General features: G+C 45.2%; 1 non-coding gene across 1 annotated transcript; it reads left to right on the top strand.

The window, feature by feature from the left end:
- Window positions 1–16,667: 16,667 nt before the first annotated feature.
- On the top strand, window positions 16,668–16,740 carry Trnaa-agc (transfer RNA alanine (anticodon AGC)). The gene has a single exon. It is a non-coding gene; the product is annotated as a tRNA-Ala (tRNA).
- The last annotated feature ends 1,970 nt before the right edge of the window (window positions 16,741–18,710 follow it).

The following is an 18,710-nucleotide window of genomic DNA, read 5'->3' as shown; positions in this document are numbered from 1 at the left end:
TGCATTTCTGACAGTAAACTGCCAAGTTTTTCTCTGGGCCATGGCTCAGAGAGCCCCAGACTTCTGTGAGCAGCCCTTCCCCCACACGGCGATGTGCTAAGGCTGACTGGTTAAAAAACAAAACAAAACAGTGCGGCTACCGGGGGTGCCGCTGAGCTGTGCAGGACCTGGGCTGAAGTCCCCATTGAAAACCACTCAGCCAGAACTGGCCAAATATACCCATTGAGCAGAACAACTTGCATCCTCAAGCTACGTCCTAATCCCTCACCCTGATCTCCGAAGAAGCCTGTGGACTGTTGTGTTGTCTTGAGTTGTGTTGCGTCTAACACCCCCACCCGGTTTTTGTTATTTATGTGCAACAGGGTCTTTATCTTCTCTTTTCAGTCTTCTCTCCCCGCTCCCTCAAATTTTACGAACCTTTAAGAACCTGAGCTCAGGACTCCTCCCCAGTTGACGGAAAGCAGGCGCCATTGGGAAACATCTGGAATCCCTATCTGCCCTCTCCTGGGCTCAGCAGGCAGCTTTCCCCGGACACCCCTGCTCTGAGGATCCCACCTGCCACCTGGCCCTCTCCGCCCGCCAGTCCCCAGCCCCCAGCCTCCCCAGTCCTGTTGTTTCTGACAAACGCCTTCTGTGCCTGGCGTCCCCCTCCCTCTGAGGCACAGGAGGCTGCCACACCAGCAGGATCCTAAGCCAGAGCATTAAAACCAGGGTGGGCTTTGAGGAAATGATCAGGGGGCACTTTGCTCCCCCAGGCTTATTGAATTTGGAACGTCTGCAGGGCAGGCATCTCCTCCCAACACACTTTCCAAGGATCTCCAATGAAAAAGTTTTAATACACAAAGCAAGAAGCAACTTTGTGGGTGGTATCATGGAAAAAGCTCTGGGCTGGGAGGAGAGAGAAAGAGATTCTCAGCCCATCGTCCCTGCCAATAAATTGTTCTGGGCCTTAGGCAAATTGCTTGGTGTTCGGTTTTTCTCGGTTCTGTGAGGAAGCATTTGGATTCACCAACAATAGATTCTGGCTCAAAAATTCTCTAAACCTGTGGAGCCATATTATTATCCATGTTATCTTGTGTGTGAAGACTGTGTGAGCTGACACTTGGCCTCCGGACTCTGCCCACCGTTTTCCTCTCTGTCCCAGGTTGGGTTGACTTTTCCACTTGCCTGCTGGTGGGGAAGGCCACCCGGACGGACGTCCAGCAGGGCCCTCAGTGGGCCAGACTCACTTACACCCTCAGTAATTGGTGACTCCCGTCCCACTTCATCCCCGGGTGACTAACGCGGCACGCTCCACATCGTAAGAGCATGACAGGCACAGACAGTTTGGGCTGGGGACATGAAGATGGGCCTGGAAAAATGACAACCAGCAAGAAAGACAGGCCATAAAGTGGTTATTGTTCAGCCTCAAATTTAGCTCCAAACTTCCTAGATGCCAGAGAGAACCAAGCCCCATAGACACACAATTAGGACCTTGGAAAGGAAACTTCACAGACACAAACCAGAGCTTAGGGGACATGCAGATTCCCTGTGCCCAATCTCCAAAAGATGTGTTTAAAGGATCTCTTCCCCTGGGGACAAGAAATGACAGCAGACCATGCATCCAACAACATTTCCAGGACAGCCAGAGCGGAAGAGCATCTGGCTTATTTTAGTGCCATTTGTCACAAAGACCTGTGATACAGACTGTCTGTCTGTGGCTAGAAAGTCAGGCAACAGTGCTAGAGAGGAAGGGAAACCGAGCAGGAGGGACGGCAGGCGGTGGGCACGTGTGCTGTTTCTGTAGGGTGGCTGGGAAGTCCTCTGGACTTTTGAACAGAGCATGCCTTGATCTGGGTTTCTGATGTGGATAGCTAAAAACGACCACTGCAGCTTTCCTTTCTGAAATACCCAGGGACCGCAAGGCAAGAAAGTCATGCTCCTTCCCCAGCCGTTGTTAGGGTCTTCACCATCCAACATGAAGATTCTTAAGGTGAGCACAAACCCAGGAACAAGCACCTCCTGAAATTTTGCCAAGATTTCCTCAACTTAGCCTCCACTGTCTTGGTCCACTGGGGCTGCTATAACAAAATGCCCCCCTTGGGGTAATTTATGAAGAAGAGAAATTCATTTCTTACAGTTCTGGAGACCGGGAAGTCCATGATTACAACGCCAGCGGATTCAGTGCCTGGAGAGGACCGATTCCTGCTTTCAAGGTGGCGCCTCATGGCTGGGTCTTCACAATGCAGGAAGCAGAAGGCCAAAAAGACCAAGTTAGTTCCCTCCGGCACTTTCATAAGACCTCAGTCCAAAGCATCAGGGCAGAACCCTCAGCCTGATCACCTCCTAAAGGCCCACCCCTTACTACTGCCGGGTCGGTGATTGTTCCAACGAGAATTTTAGAGGGTTCAAAAACATTCAAACTAAGTAGACTGACCTGGGCCCCAAGGCCAGAACCTCAAGAGGGCTAAGACACCTGCTTTCAATTCGTCTCTGTTCCTTGCTGACTGTGGATTCCTCAGGCAGATCTTGGTGGGTTCTAGCTTCCCCGTCCCCGGCCATTTCAACAAGAGTAGTTCCGTTTCCACTCCAGCTGCTCTTTCCTTCCCATTTGAGACGGTTATCCCTTGAGAAGTGTCTACCTGGAGAAGAAGACTGGAAGAACATCCACCAGGGTGCACTGAGACCGCCTCCGGCACGGGAAGTGGGATGGGAGCAGAAGGCAAAGGCAGAATTTGTTCCCCAGAAGTGTTTTGAGGTGCACAATAACAAGGCATACGTTTTGCTGATTTTCAAAGAAATATGACTGAATAAGAGTTAAATCCGTAAAATGATTTTTAGGCCTGGTATGTGACCATTCTGAGGTACTTTTTGGCGGGGTGAGTGGGTGTTGTTCAGCATAAATAGAAGCAACTAGAAAGAAAAGAAAAAGGTGCTTTCCTCTAGTGGACACATTCAAGCTTTCCAAATGGACAAATCAGAAAAGACCAGCCATGGTGAGTCCGTTACAGAAGTCCAAGTGTGCTGAGCTAGAGAACTGGCTGTCAAATCCCGAAGAAAGCACAATATCGAGAGGGCATCTCCACCAGCTTCCCAGGCTGTCAGAACAAATCACCACAAACCTGGTGGATTAAAACAGTAGGAATCTTTCCTCTTACAGTTCTGGAGGCCGGAAGTCCAATCAAGGTGTTGGCCTCCAAAGGCTCCTTCCCTGCCTCCCCCAGCTTCAGGGAGCCACAGACACTCCTTGGTGTGTGACTCCAGTCTCTGCCTCCATGATCCCATGGCCTGTCATACTTCTCCCTGTGCCTTTTATCAATGACACTTGCCATTGGCGTTAGAGCCCATCCTAACTCCAGGATGATCCATAGAGAAGCTCCACTTGGGGCAGGCACGGAGGCACATACTTGAAATCCTAGCGACTCGGGAGGCTGAGGCAGGAGGATCACAAGTTTAAAGCCAGCCTCAGCAACTTAGTGAGACTCTGTCTCAAAATTTAAAAATAGGACTGGGATTGTGGCTCAGTGGTAGAGCCCTCGCCTAGCACGGGCGGGACCCGGATTCGATCCTCAGCACCACATAAAAATAAAGGCATTGTGCTATGTCCATCTACACCTAAAAAATAAACATATATATTTTTTAAAATTTTAAAAATAAATAAATAAATAAAATTTAAAGCCTGGGGATGTAGCTTAGTGGTAGAGCACCCCTGGATTCCATCCCCCATACAAAAAAATAAAATAAAACCAAAAATACTTCACTTTATTTCATCCATAAATGCACAAAGACCCTCTTTATGAATAAGGCCACACTCACAGTTCTGTGACATGGATATGTCTTGGGGGTGCCAGCATTCAACCCACTATAGTACCTAAAGGACCCCTTTGGACACAATAGCTCCCACGATACATAGTGGGTGTTGTGACACCCACTGTGAGGAGAAGCAAGGACGCAGCCATTGGGAATCAGCACAGGCACCAGACCAGAAAGCAGTCAACCAACCACTGGGGGCTCAGGAAGCCCCAGGAGCAGGTGCGGCATGAGCACAGGTCAAGGACGTGGCTTGCAGAGGGAAGGTGACAGGTCTGTGGCAGAACAGTGCCACCCTGGCTGCAGGTTCAAGTCACCAGGGAACTTCTTTAAAAGTTCTAGACCCCTCCCTCAGAGGCTCCGATCTGACGGTGCTGGGGCGGAGCCAGTGCATTAGTACTGTTTGAAGGTCTCCCTGGGATTCTAACCTGCAGCTGAGGGGGAGGAACATGGGAGTGGAGAAGGACGGAGGACAGGTGTCAGAGCACTGGCGTCTCCTCCAGGCTCGGAGGCTCACGATGGACAAGTGAATGCCCACGTGTGTGTGTGTGTGTGTGTGTGTGTGTGTGTGTGGTGGCAGTGGTAGGGGACCACACGTGACAGCCCAGGTTGTTTCAGTGCTGGTCTGAGCACCTCCTTCACGAGATTCCCCTAGTCTTCCTGCAGCTGCCAGACCAGCCGGGAAAGCTCCTGAGAATACATTCTGTTCTGACTTGGCTTTTCCTCTGTTTCCACAGCACCTGAACGAGGTGCTGTGCCTCGGGACCCATAAATGAGTTGTCCAAATCATGACAAGGTCCTGACAACTCAAGGCCCTTGTCCTGGGTCCTCAGCAGAGCCAGGGAGCCGTTCCCTGTTCGTGTTTCAGGAGATGCGTGGTTTGTTTCCAGCATTCTCCAAATGTTTGCCAGTTATTTTAAGGACCACTGCTCGGCCAACGAGGGTTTTCTCATTTATCCCTCTTCTCAGGGCACTTTTTTCTGGTGCCTGAACTCTGCTGAGGTGAGAGAAACTCTTTGATTCTCTTCCAGATTTTTTTATGGAAGATGGCACACACTCGACAGCAGGCCCTGTGTGGCAAAGCTGTCCCTCCCGGGCCTTAGAGTCTTCTTACCTACCTGAAAGTGTTTAGGGTGGCTGTGTAATAAGTGCATCTTTAAATCAGCTCTTTTACCCTTTTCTTTTTCCCCAATCAAGCAAAGAAGCCTCTTGTGTGCTCATTGCCACAGGCATGCCCAGCAGCTACCAAAGAGTGGCCAGGCAGGAACTGTGGAGCCAGGGCCCCTGGGCCAGGAGCAGGGTTCCCCAGACCGCGACTCCAGGAGGGTGCAGTCTCTGGAGTGCCCTGTTCCCCACCAGAAGCAAGCATAATGCTCAAGGGCAAACCGGTCGAGAGTGGCCAAGGAGGTCGTCTATGCAAAATGGGCCGGCCCTCTGACTTGGACAATCTGAACACCAAACCTTAACGGGAAAACTGGGTTACTTTGGGAATAAGATTAACAATCTGGCGAGGATTGAGAACTAACTGAAAACAGAAAATAAAGAGCTCTGGTTTGCATCTTAAATGCCTCCAAAGGCCCATGTGTTAAAGGTTCATTTTCTCTGACACTATTGGGAGATGGCTGAACCTTTAAGAGATGAGACCTAACAGAAGTCTTCAGGTCATTGGGAGTGTGTCCTTGAAGGGAATAGTGGGACCCCAGCTCCTTCCTCTTTTTCTTTTCCTTCCTGGCTGTAAGGTGAGTGGTTTTGCTCTATCACACATTCCCTACCAGGATGTGCTGCCTCACCACAGGCCCTAGAGCAAAATGGGGCTAATTGACCATAGACTAAAACCCCCAGAACTGTAAGCCAAAATAAGCTTTTTCTTTTTTTAAGTGGATTATCTCAAATATTTGTTACAGTGTCAGAAAGCTGACTAATATACAAAGAATAAATGAATAATTCTTGGAGTAGAGAAGTGGTAGATGTAGGGATTTCCTGGGATTGATATTGGCCTAAGATTTGGATAACATCTAAGACAACATTCTGAGGCTCTATCATAAAATCTCCAGGTTTGAAAATAATGCTAATCCTTCCAAGGGAATGCAAGTTACCGAGACAGAAAATAATCTCATAAGTTGCTGTGCTTTGTAGAAAAACATTGAACCGGGAGTTGGAATGACTGGCTTTCAGTGCTAACTTCACCATTAAACCAGACATACAATGTTGGGTAAAACATGTAACATTTTCAGGGCTCAAGTCTTCTCATCTATAAATGAAGAAGATGGAGAACACGGTCCTATGATGTTGTTCTACACAACTCATCATCTACATCCATGAGAGTGAGCTGAAAATTAGGAACTAATACATATCCCTGATGTCTAGCTGGGAGTTTAAATAGTGATATATGATTACAAAAAATTTTCACACCATAAAACAACACATAGGAAGCTTCTTCCCACATTCTACAGTGGAGAAAACTGACACTTCTTGGGTTAAAGAATTTTTCCCAGAGCCACATAACTAATAGAGGGAAGGCAACAGCTCTGTCTGACTCTACCTTCGTGATGACACAATTCCTCCACATTTGCAATCTCAACTATGAGTTTTCATCATTAGTTGGAACCTAGCACTATGCACCAGAAGAAATGTGGGCTCAACACATGTTTTTTAGATAAGTGAATGCTGAATCTAAAATTCATTACCTAAGGTAACTATATGAGATGGTGTGTATGTTAATTTGCTTGATGATGGTAATCGCTTCACTGTGTAGCAAGGTAAGTATATCAAACCATAATGGTGCATAAGGTAAGTGTATGCATTCTAACGCAATTAATTATTTAGTTAATTAAAATTCATTATCAAAACAGTTCATAAATCCATAGCACCTCGTGTAGAACCTGGCATATGATAAGGGTTCAATGGGTATTTGTTATGATAAATTATTCCCTGAACATATGAATCCAATATGTTCCTACCTCTAAGAGGACCAAACTCAACGACTTTCATCTGCAAGGATATTGGGCATTGAAGTAAAAACAGCATATTCCTATCACACCGACAGACTGGGTGCTAGTCACTAAAATGGCTGCTCTCTCTGCAAGGCTGCATCTACCTCCACTCTGTACACAGAGAGGTGAAGGAGCTGGAGGAAATTCAGAACTGACAGCAGTCATGCGTGTGAGCAACCTGGACACTGAGACCTCTTCCCTCTCCAGTCCCTCTCCGTCCTCATCTTCCCAGCCGCTGAACTGAACAGAGCAGGCAACTCTCAGCCCAGCCTTGCAGCCAGAAAGCTATCAGATGATCTGCAAAGAATGTCGGCCTTCAAAGATCCTAAACTAGTAGAGGAAACTCATTCAAAGACACACTGAATTATACCAGAAATTGAGAGCATTTCCAAGGTCCCAAAAGAAGCTCTGCAGACATTAGTCGTCTTCCTAATTCCTGTGAAGGCATCCCTGACTCCAGCCCCAGAAAACCACTAAGGTACTTTTTCCTTTGATGGATTTGCCTGTTCTGGACATGCCACGTAAAGGGAGTTATTCAACATGTGGCCTTTGCTGTCTAGCTTCTTTTATTTAGCGTCATATTTTCAAGATTCATTCATGTTACAGCATGTCATAGTCCTTAACTCCTTTTTATGTGTGTGATACTGCCATATATCCAAACATGGCCATATCCATAAATATCCATATGGGTATATGGCATATCTATATCCATATATATAGATATACCACATTTCTATCTATTTCTATCTATTGATTGATGAAATTTGGGTTGTTTCCACTTTTTGCTTATGAATAATGTTGCTGTGTGTGAACAGTTAGATATAAGTGTTTTTTATTTGTTTGTGTGCATATGAGGTCATATATTTTCATTTCTCTGGGGATTATACCAAGGAGTGGAATTGCGAGGTCATATGGCAACTCTATGTTCAGCATTTTGAATAACTCTCAAACTGTTCTCCATATTGGAGGCACAAATTGAAAATCCTGCCTGCAGTGTCTGAGGGTTTCAACTCCTTCACATCCTGGCCGATACTTCTTAAGAGTCTTCTGAGTTCAGGCCTCCTGGTGGGTACGAAGTGGTATCTTGAGGTTTGATTTGCATTTCCCTAGTGACTAATGATGTTCAGTATCTTTGCATGTATTTCTGGACCATTTGTGTATTTTCTTTGGAGAATCACCTATTGAAATCCTTTGCCAATTGGGTTATTTGTCTTTTGTTGTTGAGTTTTAACAGTTTTCTGTGCATGCCTGATTTAAATTCCTTATCAGACACATGATGTGCAGATCTCTTGTTCTGTGGATTGTCTTTTCACTTTATTGATGTGTCCTTTGATATGCTTGATTAATTTTAATGAAGTCCAGTTTCTCTGTTTCCCTTTATTGCTTTGCTTTCAGTGTCATTTTCACCAACTACAGATGGTCCTCAACTTACACGGTGCAACTTCAATTTTTTTTATTTTACAATGGGTTTATCAGGCCACAACCCCACTGCAAATGAGGAGCCTCTGGATTCATGATGGTTGCACTTACAATTTTTCAGCTTTATGATGGGTGTATCAGGGTGCTAAATGCATTTTTTTTTTTGAGAGAGAGAGAGAGAGAGAGAGAGAGAATATTTTAATATTTATTTCTTAGTTTTCGGCGGACACATCTTTGTTTGTATGTGGTGCTGAGGATCGAACCCGGGCCGCACGCACGCCAAGCGAGCGCGCTACCTCTTGAGCCACATCCCCAGCCCTGCTAAATGCATTTTTGACTTGCAATGGATTTATCAGAATGTAACTGCAAAATATATTAAGGAACATTGATATAGTCTAACCAAAGTTCACAAACTACTATTTTCCTTAAGGATTTTTACACTCTTGACTCCTGTTGAGGACTATGAATCAGCTTTAGTTTATTTTCATATATGGCCTATGTCTAAATCATTCTTTGGTAGGCAGATATCCAGTTGTCTCAGCATTCTTTGCTAAAAAGACCACTTGTGATGTTTAATTTTATGTGTCAACCCTTCAGACTTGTCCCGAATTTAATCTAATATACTGGGTTCTTGTAAACCATCCCATCTCACAGGCACCCAGGAAGGAGCCTGTGTGTGCCGAGCTGCTTTCTCAGCTGAGCCCAGGTCTCCAGGAGGGACTAGGCTGAACCCTCAGCAGCCCACACTCCTGGAAACTTGGCGTGCACCCTGGGGATCTGGGCCACACAGCGCAACATCCACTGCACCTTCCATGCTTCTCCAAATAAACTGGAAATTGGGGGGATTTTTTACTAAATCAATCAAGAGACCAAATCATCCTCTTTGGTCTGTGGGGAGGTCTTCCTTAGCTGTTTAAGAGCTTTAGCAAGCAGAGCTAAATAAGAAACAAAAGAAGAAAAATTGCCCTCACTAAGTGATGAAAGAATTCTGCAGCAATTGGCAAGAACACTGAGAAGCTAGTGTTTAGATACGAAAACAAAAACCTCTAAGGCACTTACACAAAACACTGGCATTCAAAATGGAGAATCTCACACACATAGACCAGCCTGCTGACAGACGGGTAGAAAGACCAATGCTTCTCAGGGCAAACATCTTGGGTTACAGCAGCTTTGGCTTATTTATTTTCCCCATTAGGTACTGCATTCAAAGGATGTTCATGTGGGATGTGCATTGAAGATCAAAGTCCATTTTTCAAAGTAGAAAAAAAAACACAGAAAGAACTCACTCTTCCAAATATACGTGTGTTCTGAGTTATGAATGTTTTCCATCCTTTGTTGGGGGAAAATGAGTGGAAGACAGGAAAGAACGAGGTGATAGAATCAAGCGTGTACCTGTCATTGTCAAAGAACGACGCCAGCCTCCGCTCTGCCTGTCCGTGACTTCCTAGGGCTTAAGACACTGGGTGACCATTTCGCTGGGGATGGCTTCTGGTGATGATACTGGAGACATGAGTCAAAGACAACTTTCTTTTTAAAGAGTTCTTCAGCATGTTGTGTTGACTTAAAAATACCAAACCATTTTCATACTGAGTCTCATATGTAGCCTCTCTCTGCAAAAACTCCTATCTATGTCCCTTTCTCTCTTATTCCATTTCAAGTATAAGTTAAAGGACTCCTACTACATTATCCTGGTGTTTCCTGGTGCTTTAACCATATACTAATTCCAGAAATGTCCCCCAACAGATAAGTATTTCTAAATAGCTTGTATTCAGAACCTCAGTTCCACCCATATCGATTGTTGGCCTTTTGTGTGCCAGATATTGTGGATTCACCTGTGAGTAAAACATTAAGCATTAAGGATTCACCTGTGAGTAAAACAGTTTTTTCTTTCAAAGTGTGAGGAAGACAGATAATTCCTATGCTAAGCAGGAAATCCCAGAGCAGCATGTGAAAGGAATGATCATGCAATGCTTTAAAAACCACCTGCCCACTCCTGTGGTCGGAGTCGGAGAAGAAGAATGGAAGTGACAGCTCATGAGCTTCATCTAATAGAATTAGGAGGAGTTAGATGGGCCCAAAGCCCTAGGAGAGACCTTAGTGGCATGGGCAACTGTAATGGAAGGCCAGTTTGTTGTTGTATATGAAAGAAAGGCAGGGTGGGAGAGAGGAAATAGAAGAAAATCCTGGAAGGTGCCTTAGTCAGCTTTCCATCACTGTAATAAATGCCTGAGATAATGAACTTAAAAAGAGAAAAGGTTTTATGTGGCTGACAGTTTTGGAGGTTTCAGTCTAGGATTGATTGTCCCCTGTTGCTTTGGACCTGTGGTGTGGTGGCCCATCATGATGGGGAGCACGTGAAGGAACAAAACTCCTCACCTCCTGGCTGAGAAGTAAAAGAAAGAGGCAGAGAAAGGGGCTATGACCCTACAATCCACCTCAAGAGCATGCCCCCAGTGACCTAAAGACCTCCCACTAGGCCTCACTTCTGAAAGTTTCTACCACGTCCTGGGAACAAGCCTTTAATACATGGGGACTTTGGGAGGCAATCTGGACTCAAGCCACAGCAGAGGATTCTGAACGGCACATCAGGAGCTTGGAGTCATCACAGGGAAACATGGACAGATTTGTGTTTGAGAACAGCTGTTCTGGCAACTCTGTAGAGGAAGGATTTAAAGGAGATGATACAGAATCAGGGAGACCAGGAAGGTATTCTTAATGTAGCCTAGGCAAGAAATAATGAGACCCATCCTCATTAGGTAGGAACATGTGAGCACCAGGGGAGGGGACAAATGTGAGAATTATTTTAGAAGCCATAGAAAGGACTTAGGAGTGAGGGGCGATGGTTCCAGGGTTTCTGCGTTGGGCAACTGAATGGCTGGGTGGAGGGATGGGTGGGTGGATGGATAGATGGATGGATGGGTGGATGGACAGATGCATGACGGATGCATGGATAGGTGGATGGGTTAATGGATGGGTAGATATATGGGTGAGTGAATGGATGGATATATGAGTGGATGGATGGATATATGTATGTATGGATGGATGATGGATGGATGGATGGATGGACGGATGGATGGATGGATGGGTGGATGGGTGGATGGGTGGATGGGTGGATGGACAGATGCATGACGGATGCATGGATAGGTGGATGGGTTAATGGATGGGTAGATATATGGGTGAGTGAATGGATGGATATATGAGTGGATGGATGGATATATGTATGTATGGATGGATGATGGATGGATGGATGGATGGACGGATGGATGGATGGATGGGTGGATGGGTGGATGGGTGGATGGGTGGATGGACAGATGCATGACGGATGCATGGATAGGTGGATGGGTTAATGGATGGGTAGATATATGGGTGAGTGAATGGATGGATATATGAGTGGATGGATGGATATATGTATGTATGGATGGATGATGGATGGATGGATGGATGGACGGATGGATGGATGGATGGGTGGATGGGTGGATGGATGGATGGACGGATGGATGGATGGATGGGTGGATGGGTGGATGGGTAGATGGATAGATGCATGACAGATGCATGGATAGGTGGATGGGTTAATGGATGGGTAGATATATGGGTGAGTGAATGGATGGATATATGAGTGGATGAATGGATATATGTATGTATGTATGTATGGATGGATGGATGGATGGATGGACGGATGGACGGATGGGTGGATGGATAGGTGGATGGGTAGATGGATAGATGGATAGATGGATTGATGGATCCATGGATGGATGGATAGTTAGATATATGGGTGGGTGGGTGGGTGGATGGATGCCCAGATAGCTGGACAAACTGACTTCAAAAGAACAGAAGGAAAGAATAAGGAATTTGACTTTAAATGTGTGGAGTTTAAAGGACCCAAGGAATAGTTAAATATAAATGTGTGAGTGTGAATCTCTGGAGAGAGGCCTAGACTAAACATAGACTTGGGAGTAATTCACACATTTGGGCACTATAAAAGTGTGGGCTCTTGTTTATTTTCTTGTGTTTTATTTACTGCTATATATCCAACATTTTGAACAGCACACATCGTAAATATCTATTAGATAAAGTAGTGAAACTCTTGGGATTGAGAGAAATTGTCCAGGTAGATGCATAGAGAGAGAAAGAGGAGCAGACAGAGGATGCACAGTTCTTCTCCCTTGCCCCCAATGCTACACCGACCCTGAGTCCTGTCCTCAGGAACGCCTTCACCTGCATTCCACTGGAATTGAGTCCCTTTCTCCCCCATCACCCCACCCTGGTCCAGCCACCTCTCCCCTGGGCTTCTGGGATAGCCTCCAACTACCAACCCAGGTGTCCCCCAGGTGCAGATGCCAGTCAGTTTTTTGTTGTTGTCATTTTTGTTTTCAAAATGCAAACCTGGTCACATTTCATTGGCTTCCTGTGGCATAAGGAGAAGGATGGGTCTCCTTAACTGGCTTCACAGGAGATGTCTCTCTCTAGCTTTATCTAGCCCACCTTCCCCGGCCATCTTCCTTAGGGTCCTGGGCATGCTATCTCCTTCCCTCCCAGGATCTTGGCACTCCCTGTCCTCTCTGCAGAGGACACACTTGTGGTCAGTCCCCCAAGTCCACGCCAACCCATTTGCCTTAGACAGCTCCCCTCACCCTTCATGTGTCAGCTTGACAGCTCTTCGCCAGCCCATGCAGATTCTGCTGGGCTGTTAGGTGATCTCACAGGCCACGCTGCTGTCCCTCAGAGTGCACGATCTCACTCACCATTCAACACTTGTGTGTGCTTCCTGCGGGTCGATACACACCATATCTGGCTTTTGATTGTTGTTGGATCTGTAAGCCCCAACCCCGTGCCCGGCCCAGGTGGGGATTCTATAAATATTTGTTGACATGATGAATGAATCTGTATGTGCATTTCCCCCTAAGGTGTTTATTTCTAAAGGCTTTACAATTATCAGCCCAAGAAGATCTCCCTGGACATAAATACTACATGCTTTTGCTCCTGCCCCTCAGTTATCACACAAGATTGAACAGCATGTGCCCATAAACACTACTTAACAAAGTTGCACATTCATCTAGCTTTTCAAGCTGTACTGAAAAAAAAAAAAAAAAAAAAAAAAACAATTCTCATGTAAAAATTTCAACAAGTCTCTTCCTTTAGATACACTTCTACTAAAAAGAAGGAATCAATGAGAAAGGGCAAGTCAGAGGCTGTTTTATTCTATCCTTCACCCAGGACATAATGTGGACACTATGCAATTAGAGCAAAAGGTTTTAAAAATTACTTTGAGCATTCATATGTTTTTGCAAAGTTATTTAAAATATTTCTGATTAAATATTATAGGATGTGGATGCATACACATACATACACGTATTGCCTTTTGGAACTTTACTATATGTATTTTTTTTTTTTAAGAGAGAGAGAGAGAATTTTTTTTAAATCTATTTTTTAGTTTTCGGCGGACACAACATCTTTGTTTGTATGTGGTGCTGAGGATCGAACCTGGGCCGCACGCATGCCAGGCGAGCACGCTACCGCTTGAGCCACATCCCCAGCCCTACCATATGTATTCTAATAGACATAGTTTTGTGATGTCTTTTAAGTAACTTGTAACTGTTCTTGAGTACTTTACCTGGCTGTTTCCTCAGTCATACACAAGGAGAAGACCTGATTGGTGTTCTCATTGCTAATGCACAAGCCCACTTGCTCGCCCAAGAGTAATCAGTGTTCCTCAAATAAATAATTGCCAGTCTCAAATTTTTCATTAAATGTTTCCTTTTTTTTTTTCAAAAATAAATAAGAGGCATCTAGTTTAAGACAATGCTCAGAGATTGAATCTCCCACATTTGTAAAAATTATTGTTCCTTTTTACTTAAAAAAAAGATTCTGACGTTGAAAGAGAGAGTTCTGATGTTTTCACGCCACCTTCCAAGATTCCCTCTGCTAACAACAGAGTCCTCTGTCGACAGGCGAGAAGAATGGAAAGCAGAGCATCTGGGACTCCCGCTGCTGAAGAAATCCACGGGGAAAGACGCGCACTGGTCTTACTGCAGCAGCTCCCGAGCAAAGGGCTTTCGGACCCACTGTGTCAAGGATGGACAAATCCATTTGTGACTCGGTTGGTTAAAAGACCTCACACCTTGCTTACAAGAAGATTTCTTGTAGGGATTTCGGAAATCAAATCCAAACAAACAGGCATATCTGAGTCCAATGTTCATCATAAAAATTCCTCCCCCTGTTTAAGGAGATGATCTTAACGTAGGTTTCTCTGGAACTGATCTGGGGAAGGATTTTATGCAGTAGTTTCTTTTATAGTGGGGGAGACAGGGCAAGTAGGAAAGCACAGTAGGGAAGTGGAGACGGGAGAAAGGAAAGGAAAAGCACTCATAAAGGTGTGTCACCACCAAAGCCATCCTTGGTGGGGACCGGAGCTCACTCCCAGGGCAGACCCCTGGGAGTCAGTGTGAGGCGCAGGGTCCGGTACCCCAGTTGAGAGGCAGGGGAGCCTCGGCATTTGTACACCAGGTGGTCTTTCTTGGAAGGCTGCTTCCAAAGTGGAGCATTTCCAAGCTCTTCCAGCCTGGTAGGTTAAGGTCAGAGAAAGCCCTCTGGCCAAGGAATGCAGCTGCTGACCGCCGGAAGCTGGGCCTGGTGTTCTGAAGAGTTAGAGGAGAGGGTCTGGGCCCAGGCTCCCAGAGCATCTGTCACAAGGATGAGCTGTACCAAACAATTCTCATTTATTGAGTTCCTGCTGGGTGCAGGGTCCTTTGCATTTATAATTTCATTTTGCAGCTCAAAACAAGCCTCTGGGAGAGGCATTAGGATTGGGATTTTACAACCCAAACGTGAAGCTAGTCAGCTTCTTCGAGGTCATGCACTAGTTCACAGCATGATGAATCTGGCACCAAAGTCTCAGGTTTGAACCATGACCCTGTCCCAGAAGGGCTCCTCCGGCCCTCAGTCAACACACACGGACCCCCATTCCACACAGCGGAGCTCACGCAGGTCCTGGCGCCCTTCCTGACGCTGGGGCTCTGCACCCGGCCTTTGCTGGTTCTTCTGCATTGGCATGGAAAGCTGTGCCAATTATTCAACAGTCAGTTGACCAAATACAGGACAACTTTGTGCAGGGGAGCGGAGCTCTGTGAGCCTTTGACTGAAACTTCCAAATGAACATTCCATGTGGCCCGGGCTCGGTGAGAAAGAAGGTTTAATGAATCTCCATGGTGCGTGGCTAAAGACAGGCCTGAACCACCCGAGCTTGAATACAATTATGAGGGGCTCGTCCCAGTGCTTTGGGGCACAAATAACTGTTATCTGAAGTTGGAAAAGAATTTCCTGAAATAGCTGGTAATTGTACAATGAAGCACATCATAAAAGCTCTCAATTCCTTCCACCCTCGGCCCCGAGCTCTATAGCAAAATTGGAGCAGTCGGGGTATTGATCTAGACCATGAAATGATTTTCAGAGACTTTCCCTCCCACAGAGAAAAACTCACCTACCTAGAATAACCTCTCTGTACAGACCACTGCAGTAATAAAGGGCTTGCTCTTATGGAACTTGCCGCATATTCTCCCAGCAGATTTGGACCAACCAAATGCTCATTCTTCTGAGAAAGGATAGTAATGACCTCCTGTGAATTCAGACATTTAAGTCACAACCTTTTAATTTTATTTTGGGGGAAAAAAATCTGAATCCTTTAGAGTTCTTATTTTTTTTTTCTTTTATAATTGTCCAAAGAATCTCCCTAGTTCTTTGAGTCTATGGGAAGCCAACTGCAAAGGGGAATACATAATTTGCCCTTTTTTTAAACTATTAAAATACATTCAAGAAACCTTCCCAATGCAGGATCAAATATTTTGAAGAAAAACCCAGGAATATGTTGAACAAACATAAATACACGGTTTCTGCCTGATACCAGTTACCATGCAAGCTACCCAGCAGGATTTACATTCTCAGCTGGGGCAGGAGATCGGTTGTGTGAACAGACTCCACCATGTGCACCAACTAATTAAAAGAAATATTGCTGCAGATACACATCTAGAGCAACTTGGAAATTAAATCAGGAAAACTTAGGATCTTCTGTATCCCAGCAGACAGAGATCACCTCTTCCAGAGGGAATTTGGTTTCTTGTGCCTTTAAACATAGACATTGTAAAAAGGTCAATTTATAGTAGGATGAAAGGACACTTGAAGTACCACTGAGAAGAAACCATAAAAAAGTAGCCCTGGAAACGAAGGGTTTGGGGGACTTCTGAGGCTTCTGCAGTATCCTTCCCATTTAGATGACAAAAACCTCCTTTTCTACAGATAGCAGCAGAGAAATGTGTAGACATGCTTTTCTGAAAACTGACTCATGTGCAAGGATACTGTGCTCCTTTTCACAGCGTATTCTCTATCCAGTAAAACTATGCTCCACCAATAAAGCAAAGGAACAGCTATAATGGAGAGATTAACTAGATAAGAATTAATATTAAATTATCAGGCTGGGGATGTAGCTCAGTGGTAGAGCGCTTGCCTAGCATGCAAAAGGCCCTGGGTTCAATCCTCAGCACCACAAGAAAGAGAGGAAGAAAGAAAGAAAGAATGACAGAAAGAAAGAAAAGTTAAGCAATATCTGTGTGTCATGAAGACTCCGTCAGAATAAATGAATGTGCATGGGAAGCTTGTGGGGTGAGGCGAATCGTCAACATGGTCAATGCCGCAAACTTGCTTATGGATGGTACCTACTGAATTACTTCTCCTGCTCAAATCAACCCAGTAGCACTGAGCTGTGCTAAAAAGACCCTAAGAAATAAGAGACTTGGTGTTTAAAAATAAATGGGTGGGAGTTAAGCTGTGGTTTATTTCAGACATAAAAGAAAAAAAAAAGCCAGTTGTGGCAGCACGTGCCTGTAATTCCAATGCCTCAGGAGGCTGAGGCAGGAGGATCACAAGTTCAAAACCAGCCTCAGCAATTTAGTGAGGCCCTAAGCAACTTAGAGTGACCCTGTTTCAAAATAAACAATTAAAAAGGGCTGAGGATGTGGTTCAGTGGTTAAGCACCCCTGGGTTCAAACTTCAGTACCCCCCCCCAAAAAAGGGAATTTCCTATCTTTAATCCCCATTGATAAAGAATATTGAAAAAAATAGCAAAACATATACTGATATGCAAAGATATTTTTGAAAGTTGAGAAAGCTAATGATAAGAGCAATAGTTGGATATGTTGCCTTTTATGTAAAGGAAGAGCTGCAGGCACATAATGGCCTAACTCAATAGAAAATGACCTTAATAAATAAGCAAAATTCCAAAATGACTGCCATCTTTGGAGAACATGACAGAGAATTTGAAATCGAGAGTGTAAGTAGGACTTCCTCTTCAGTCTGTCTCTTTTGCACTGTTTCCCTTTTACTGTGGACATGTCCTCCTTCTTTTTCAGTACTAAAGAGTTGGAAATGTGTGGTATGTTTAGAATGCAAGGGGGAAGGAGCAGACCAGTCCTCGGTGCTACCCCAGCCCTGGCTGAGAGGGTTGCAGTACTTATGTGCCAACTTCTGAAAGTCCACTTCTGCAACCATTAGACTCCACGGAGAGCTGGTGAACAAGGGTTTTTGATTCCTGGGCACTTCGAGGCAGCGTGATTTGGGCTGTGGGGAGGGGCAGATTATGCAGGCCCCGATGTGCAGATACAACTGGAAACCTGCAGAGCACATCTGAGAGTCTGAGGGGTCAACAGGGCACTCTGCATCCCCAAGAGATGAGTACCAGGACGTAGTGACCCACCAACAGTCTCTGGGTATCTCTGATCCTTGGAATAGTTCCTAACATCCTTGGGCTACGGGACTGGTCAAGCGGAACTTTGCTTATGCTTTTATGAGACATAATAGAAAATTCTGCAGAAAGTGAAGGAGTCAATGAAAGGGTTAGAGAAGACGGTGAGCAATGAACCTTGAGCAGAAGCAGCAAATACAAGTGCCACATGTGATCGTCTTTTCACACGGACATCGCCACCCGGTCACCACGCTCTCCCCTGACCTGAGTCTGAATTGCTCAACTTCTGATGATTAGCATTTGCTTTCAACCTGTCAGAATTAGCTCTGGAAATGCGGATGATGGGTCATCTCTTCACTAGAAGTCGCAAATGGTTTAATCAGACTGAGGAATATTAATAACATTTTAAAATACGTCTTCTTTTTAAGCATTGGTGTGTGACCTTGAAGAACACAGGGGGAAGGCAGGTAAGAAAGAGAATCCCCGTCTGACTTTCCTGTTGTCGCTGACACAAATGACCACAAACTTGGTAGCTTAAAGCCACGTGGATTGATCGTCTTATAGTTCAGAAGCCTGATGTGTGTCTTGCTGAACTAAAATCAAGGAAGCAGGAGGGCCTGGTTCTTTTCTGTAGACTTCAGGGAAAATCCATTTTCTTCCTTTTTCCAGTTTCTAAGAGTTGCTGGGACCCCCAAGCTTGTGTCCTGCTCCTCATCTTCAAACCCAGACAGCAATGGGCCAAGTGCTTTTCACACCATGACTCCCACCTCCTCTTCTGA

Source organism: Callospermophilus lateralis, chromosome 17 (assembly GCF_048772815.1).
Source record: "Callospermophilus lateralis isolate mCalLat2 chromosome 17, mCalLat2.hap1, whole genome shotgun sequence".
Taxonomy (NCBI): Eukaryota; Metazoa; Chordata; class Mammalia; order Rodentia; family Sciuridae; genus Callospermophilus; species Callospermophilus lateralis.
The sequence above is the reverse complement of the archived record's forward strand: the minus strand, read 5'-3'. Positions and strand labels throughout refer to the sequence as shown.